The following is an 8,979-nucleotide window of genomic DNA, read 5'->3' as shown; positions in this document are numbered from 1 at the left end:
GTCACTGAGAAACCTTGAGTGCTTCCTAAAATGAAACATGGTTGGCAGAGATTAGTCCTCTTTTTGTGAAGTTGGGTTGGGGTTGTTTCTATGCAGAACCAAGGCTGTGCTTGGTAGCAAAAGAGTAGGACTATAGATTTGGAATTGGAGGCCATCTTTAGAAATATGGTGATGCCTCAATGTAGATATGATCCCAATTTTATAGTTCCAATTCTATGCTGCCAAATTTAGGGTCGACATTTGTGTGTGTTCTTTTGTTTTTGATCCTATCGAGCTATTCGTTTCTTGTTCTCAGTAATAATCCCCTTTGGGAAAAATGTAATCTCAAACACTGGATCAAAATGAATTGGACTCTTTATTCTTCTAATTTTGAAATTAGAAACCCTTTTGAGTATGAAACATGTCTCAATTTGTCATTCGGTAATTATTCCCAGAGTTGGGTGGACGGAAGATGTTAGCACTTGGGTGATTATATATTAAAATTCCTATAAAACTCATTTTATTTTTTGGTTGCCTGTTTCTTTTTCTTTCCTTTCCAACAGGAGCCATCACCGACACAAGTTTCGTCAAAGCTGACATTGTAGCCTACTGTTTCACTCATTCAATTCGTGATGGTTCCAGTTATACTTCTCTTTACATATTGCATTGAGTCCACCTTCCCAATCTTCTGTCTTCGTGGAGTATTGATTGATACTCTGTGTTGTGAAATTGGGTATTCAATAAAAGCTTATGATCTGTTTGGATTGAGGGGAAGGGAGGAGGAGTAGATTAAAGTAGAGATGTCCCAAAATTAGCTTATATTCGACTAATTCTACTCTACTCCCTTTCATTTCCTCTTCTTCCCCCCACCCCCCCTCTCAATCCAAATAGGCCATTACATTGAGAGTAAAAAAACATTGTAGGTGAAGGATGAGCGGGGTGATCTGGATGGTTTGGGGTTGCTTGAAGATTTGGATAGCTGATGGTGGGGTGATGGTTTTAGAGCTTCAACAAATAAAAAAGAACTATAGAGCATCCACACTAATGCTCTTAAAATAGCTTTTTAGTTATTTTATAGCTCCAAACAAACAAAAACACCCCACAACAATGTTGCTAAGCTTAAAATATTTTACCAACTTGTTACACTGAACTGTTAGTAGTAGCAGCTCACTATAGCAAGTTGTTACAAATATTAAATTATTTTCTCTTTCTTCTCTCATTATTAAATTAGTTTCTCTCTCTCTCTCTCTCTCTCTCTCTCTCTCTCTCGTCCATGTGTAGTGTTTATTATATTTATTTATTTTGTTTGTTTATATTATTCTAATATGTCGTTTGTTAAAATAAAATCTTTTATGTGGGATATATTATTAAGTGAGTTGTTAAAATAGATAAAATAATTTTTTAAATTACTAAAAGTTATATTTTTTGAGAACCTTGCTGTGAATGCTCAAAGAGGACAACAAGAAGGAACATCAGCTCCGTCCCACAACCACCACTAGCAAAGCTTCCTCTTCCTCCTAAAAAATGCAGCAACACCACCACTACACAGCCCCACACATAAAACAACAAGCGACAAACCATTAAAAACCCAACTATGGACTCCCTTCCATGACTACACCAAGCACCAGCTGCTAGTCATCTCACCCATATTCCACAAATCATCACCCAAACAATAAATTTCATCATCCCAAGCTACCTGAATCACAAACAAAGAAGGACACCTATCCTCCATTAAGAATAAACCAAGCCAATCCAACACCACCTTCAAATTGAGAGACCCAAATCCTCAAAACCACATCCAAAACCCCATGATGGTGGCAGTGGCAACTCTAGGAATTTTTTTTAGGGTGGTAAAAAAGAAGCTTAAATTATACAAAATATAATAAAAAGAAAACTTGAATATGTCGACATAACAAAAAAAAAAAAAAATACATGAAGTTTTACAATTTCCTTCTACTAACAAAATGAGAGAGCAAAAAGTGATTGACGAGAGTTAAAGTGAGAATTGATAATGCTAATATGAGAGAGAGAGAGAGATGATAGTCGCTGCAACTACGAGTTAAGACAAGGAGAGCAAAGTTGTTGGCGTTGCGAGGAGAACTCATGGTTACATTATCTCTCTTAGCATCTTTTTAAAAAAAGAAAAATAAGCTGGGAATTATATTTATGTAATGGGTTGATCAAGTTACAAATTTGAATGATTAGAGGTTATTATTCTTTATTTTTTAATGGAATTTTTGTTGAATCTTTCATTCGTTTGTTGTTATTTGGCCTAATCCTGATGTTGTTTGGGCAATTTTTATTATTGTTATTTAAGTTTTTATTTTGTTTTTGTTGAATCTTTTGTTCATTTGTTGTTGTTTGGGCAATTTAATTTGTTATTTTTGTTGAATCTTTTGTTCATTTGTTGTTATTTGGGTTATTTTGATGTTATTTAGGCTAGTTTTTATTATTTTTATTTTTATATTTTTTAAAGGGTTTTTTTTGAGGATATATTTTTTTAAGGGTTAAGGATTATGTTTGGGGGGCCAAGATAATTTTTGTGAGAAATGTTACGTCCACAACAATTTCATAACAAATTCTAGGTGTCAGTCTGTTATTGATGGATGAAAAAAAAAATGATATCAATGGTAGGTCCATTGAAAACTAGTAATAGTTTGCCACTTAAGATTTATTATAAAATTATTGTGATCCTTGCATTACTGTATTTTTGTTGGACACAAATACTTCGGATTTTCAAGTCAGAATGTTTAATATTTAAAGAAAATATACTACATTAAAAATAATTATGCATATAATATATATATATATATATATATATATATATTTTTGGGCAAGTCAGAGCACATTTGAACATCCTGAAATGCACGTGGAGCTGCCCCTGGTTGGTGGCACAAACCCACTGTCAATTGCCAAAACCAGCTTCTTCACAGCTAATCAAACCCCTACTGATAGTGATGCTCACTTAAACAATGCCAGAACCTGATATCATCGACTATCCCTCCAACTCCCAGTCACTAGCAAACCCCACTTAAAACTCCGTTTGAAGAAAATACCTAGGTAAAAAGAGTTAAAACTTCTTTTTTTTTTAGGAAAAAAAAAAGGAGAGAGAGTTAAACTTGGCATACAAAACTCTCACTTTTGTGAAGTCAACATAAATAATTGATAAGTAACCTTATCCCCCAACCATGATATGTCACTTTAGATGAAAGACCTTTGCCATGTATTTACCAAAGCTCAAACTTTATTTATAAGAGAGAAAAAAGAATGAGAAAAACAAAAGGGTTTTATAATGGATGTTTATTAATTTTACTACAACATGAAGTTTGATTAATATAAATCAAGTGCGAAGCATTTTCTAACTTCTTTCTCTATTCATTTCATTGAATGCAACAAAATGACTAATTTAAATATTTGTCAAAAAAAATTCAAGACTTTCAATTTCAAATTCAAAGAACATGGGTCAGTTTGAATTTCACACAACATTCAAAGAAATAGAAACTTAAAAAGGAAGGGCAAAAATGTCTTTGACTATTGAGTAAAAAAAAAAAAAAAGAATTTAATAAGCCGACAAAGTTTGCTTTCAAACTAGTTTGGAAGAATCTTCTCCAACTTACTACGTAGTGATTTATAAAACTATACATGTATATTATTTAAATAAGTCACATGATTCATTAAAAAAAATAAAAAAAAACTATATTACTAAAACTATGAATAGTCTCTTCAATCACTATTAGTGTTCTAAAAAAAATAAAAATCACCATATAAGGAGTTGAAGAAAGTAGTGGTAGAGCCACGTAATGTAAAGATACAAGTATAGTTTTAAAAACCAGATTGGACTAGCCGGTTTAACCAGGAATTAGACCCTCAATTGGTCCAGTAAAAACTATAAAAATCAGTGTTTCATTAGCAAAAACCATTGGTTCAACCAGTAAAAATCGAGAACCAGACAATTTTTCAATTCTTTGATCGTTTTGGTTTTTAAAACCATGGATACAAGTTAAGTGGATTTGAATTTTTCTAGCCTAACAATACATGGTAATTATCTATTCATTAACATAGAAAATATTTTATGCAAAGATAGAAGAGTTTAAATTTACAAAATGAAAGGTTTTTGAATTATAAATGGTTCTAATTCTAATGGCTAATATTATCACTTATCTTATCACTAACTGTAGGACTCTTTTTTAATTTTGAGGGATATCACTTTATCACAACCAGCGTGAGTTTGTATTTCAGTTGAATAACAATTCTTATCTGTAACAATTAATTAGTATTAATTTTTTTGTAAGAAAGTCTAAAATTATATTTTATCTTCATGTATATAAGGTTACAATCCTAATAGGATAACTGTGTGTGTCTATATATATATATATATATATATAAAACTTTTGTATTTAGTTTGTTCTCAGGAATTTTTTTTTTTTTTGAATAATTAAGGTGAGTTTGGCATCAGCTTTAAGTTTTAAGTTTTAGTTTTTAGTTTTTATGTACAACTTTTTAAAACCTCACTTTTCCTGCATTTTCTCACTTTTTCAAATTTTTTCAAGTTGCAAATTTATTTTAACACACTTTTAACAAAATATTTTCAGCAAAAAGCTAAATAAACCGTTCCCAAAGACAAATTTTTGTTCGGCCCCCAAAGACAAATTCCTACCTCTGTCTAGACATGGCAAAAAGTGCAGGTTAGGTCGGGTTGACTCATATTTTTTCAAATGATTTTTTTTTTATGCATTTGCCTATTGGTAAGTCATGCAACAAATTACTTGGTGTAAAATTCATTACTTTGAATTAACCACTCATATTAAGAATGAGCTTAGTTCAACAAATTAATATTTGTTCAATACTTATAAAATTATAAAAATCTCAACATTGCTAACCAAAACAAAATAACACAAAGGAGTCTAGTTGACATTTTGAACATCTAATTAAAACAGATACATAAGTTTCATTTCTGCACAATATCAACATCCTAAAATGTAAACTCATTTTATAATCTAATATTAATTGTGGCTAGCACTCTATTTCAATTTAAGAAATATATATCAAAATTTGATTGTTTACTTATTTATAAATGGTTTTAAAATATATATAAATATATATATATATATATATTTATATATAATGTCATTATTAAGGAACAAAATACAAGGCATATCATCTTTTATTTTGGTCATGGATTGTCGAAAAATAAGCATAAGCATCCATAATTTTTGCCAAATTTCATCGATATACTTCAGCTTCACTTTTTTCACACTTATAAATACTTTTCATATATGTCTATATATAATGTCAAATATATGTTTCTAACTTTACTACAACTAGATTATCTTATCACGTATTTTGTTATTTAATATCTAAATTTTTTTACTTATCACATTATTCAAATAATAGAATTCAATTTGTTTGTATGCAACCAGATAAATGTCTCAATTATTTTCTTGAGACCATTGTATTTAAATAACATTATATATATATATACATATATATAATATTTTAATGACGTTATCCCAAAAAACTGATATTTTTAAAAATAACTAATAATAACGTACATTATATTTGTCAATTGAGTTTGAGTTATGCACTATAGTTCATAAAAAACAATTAAACAAATATTGACTTTTTTTTTGTTTGCCCAAAACCAAAAAAAAAAGGTCTGGTCATGGGTTAGACGGGTCAGGTATTTTTTTTTAATTAATTAATTAATTTATTTTTTTAATTCAAATTTAGGTCAAGTAAGTGAATATTGACGCATTTTGCCATATTTAGCTCCGCCATAGAGAAGAAGACAGTTCTAAATTGATTTAAAGCTAGACTTTTTCCCTAAAAAGAACTGTCATGGTCCTACTAATTGATATATTCTCGTGAGAAATTCATACCTTATACTTGAAAGAAGTATTTAAAGTTAATTTTGTTGACGTTTATTGAATACTGTTGTGAATATGAGGCTCATTTTATGGGTTAATCCCTTTTAGTTGCCGCACGTAGGATGAAGTTAAACTTGCATGTCACTTATCAACCATTTGCCAACAGTTCCTCTACTTATTGTGGTAGTGATATTTATAACATAGTGCAGCAGATCACATGGGTGACACAACGTGGACCTGACTTGAAAGTTGAAGCCCACTAGATTGGGTGGGTGGGTGGGCCAACCAGGCCTTGGATGAAGCGTTAATGATGGATGTGATATATATATATATATATATATATATACACACAGATACGTGCGTCCTTAGTGCACACATTAAGCCTTCTATTTTTTGAAATATTTTCTCAAAAATTGAAAAAATTATCAATACTTTTTCAATTCTTAAAATTTTTTTTTTTTTTTCAAATATGAAAATTATTGTATGCCCTTAAGACACACATTAGTAAAATCCTATATATATATATATATACACACCTCTCTCCCCTTTTATTATTTTTATTTACTTGAAAGGAAAGATTTGAACATTAAATGTTTTTATTGTATCAATAAGTACCACTTAAGTTATAAAACTCTATTAATTTGTCAAATAGCAACAAGGTTGACTTACTTTAGATATATTGCCTCATTATATATGAATTAAGTACAAATATTCACCAAAGAGGCATTAGGAACTTCCCTTATTAACAGCAACCACCGAACCTCAATTCTAAAATTTAGCAAGCGACATGTATTAGAGATCTCTATTACCTCTTTAATTGGCGATTTTTTTTTTAATTACTCTTACTAATGTAATTTTAAATATTTCTCTATCTTTTTTTGTTCACTCGACTGGAATTAAGCTACACTTCCATTATCATTTGAAAAATGGTAATTCATACCTTCTATTTTTATTTTTGTTATATAATAAAATAAAATAAAGAAGGTAAGAAAGCATGTACGAAATGAGATAAGACATGGAAATAAGGGACATATGTATCAGATGAGATGAAGTTACTTTGTTTTGGAAGAGATGAAGAGATAATGATCAGACTATAAAGGTATATAACTTGGGGTGTCAATTTTGATTTCCGGAGCAACAAGATTTAGGATATGCTGCGCTAATAATAACTAAATATTAATTATGATGCTGCAGAAGGAGAAAAGTCTCATCACATGGCCTTCCACTCTTTGTATCTTTTGAAACATGAAAATAGGGATCACATTCTCAAACAAAAAGGAAATAAGGTTGCCATAATAGAATGCAATGGAATATATAACTAAAAGAAATTTCAGAATAAATAAAATATATCTCATTTGTAAAGTATTTTATCGAGTCCAAGCTAAGCAAAGTGAGAGAGAGCGGAAGAAAGAGATATTATCACATGGTTTTCTAACATTTTATTTTATCCTACCTGACCTCTCCACTTTGTTTCCTTAATTTTATCACTTGTGATTAAGAAAGTAGTGTCTGGGACCTTCCTTAATTAACAATGTGGAAATCCTATTCCTCCTGATAATAAAAACACCAACCAATCTATTTTTCTATCTGCCATGTGCTCCAGTCTGCACCTATTTAATTAATTAATTAACTAATAATATTCTTTTATATATATATATGAACTTTATTAGATGCATCACAGCAAGTAAAGCTACCACATCATTCACACAATCAAAGATGCCCATAAATAGATAGATGCATATACACATAATTGCACATGAATTATGAATTTGGAGAGTTTTGAAATGTTCTTAAAGGCTTAAAGTTAGTAGTAATCGAAAGGCTCGATTGTACCTTGTAACAAAAAACAAATACAAGAACAAAAAAAAAAAAAGGCACAACAAAAAAAGTGGTGAGTGTGAAAGGAGAGAATAAGTCGGCCAAGGTACTATATAGTATATATCAAAAAACAATTATTTAAAAAAAAAAAAAGCACATGGTAGGGCACTTGTGTGGTCGATATGAGTTGGATCATTATTGTGATTGTGAGAGAAGGAGTTGCATTTGCACTTAAGAAACCAAACCCACGTTGATATAAGTTGGCAAAAGATGATGTTAGTGGAATTACTGGAGGGCATTTATTTGATGTTATAATAGTAACACTACTGTTCCTACTTTGTCAAAGTGCATATTCCCATTATTACATTTTCCCTAGGTGCTTCCATTTCTGTCCTATTGTTTCTTCTATTTCCTTACCCAAAATATTATAGACCACTCCTTTCACCGAATTACAGAAACATACTTATTTTGTAAAGGACTAAAGGTAAAAGATAAATCTGGCCACAAACTTTGAGGTTCATAACTTTTATGTCGACCAGGAAAAAAAAAAAAAAAAAAAAAATCTGCTGTAATTATGAGGCTTGAAATTCGATACTTCGGTTTTGTTTTTACCTAAATGAGTCTCTTTTAATATTGGATGGCGGAGAAGTATTAATTTTTAACATATTCAAGCGGCAGACAACTAAATAAGCTGTAACAATTAACAAAACTGCCAAAAGCGAAAGAATTCTCAAGTCTATATGAAAGTAGAATTTTTATTTTTGAAGTATTCTTTTAGCTTGTGTTATATATGTATTCTTGCCTATGAAGTTAATGGAATTATTATGTCTCCATGAATTATTATTATCATTATTGGTCTACATACTCTTCAGTTGTTTTGTTAGTGAAATGACTGATAGAGAATAGTTGATGTTTACACGTTATATATAACTTTTCATAACATGTGGTCGACGAAGCTATTTAATCTGGAGAAAGTGATAGGTATTAATGGAAGCATTCAACAAGTTTGATTTATATAATTTTTATTGTCTTTTTTAAAATTTATATTTATTTTTCTTTTTGAAAAAACCTAAAATTTTTATATTTAGGGTATTAAAATGTTCCATTGTTAGTTGCATCTAAGATTTCTAAAAGAAACCTGGCCCAGGTTCGAACCTTTCTAAAAACGTTTTGTATCAAAAAAAAAAAAAAAAAGATTTCTAAAAGCACTATAATATTTAATAACGTAATTGAAAACAATTGAGAAGTATAGAATAAGCGAGATCTGTTGTACACATTATCATAAATAATAGAAGAAAAATAAAAAAATGTAAAT

Source organism: Quercus lobata, chromosome 2 (assembly GCF_001633185.2).
Source record: "Quercus lobata isolate SW786 chromosome 2, ValleyOak3.0 Primary Assembly, whole genome shotgun sequence".
NCBI classification, from domain to species: Eukaryota; Viridiplantae; Streptophyta; class Magnoliopsida; order Fagales; family Fagaceae; genus Quercus; species Quercus lobata.
Note: the sequence above shows the minus strand (reverse complement) of the source record.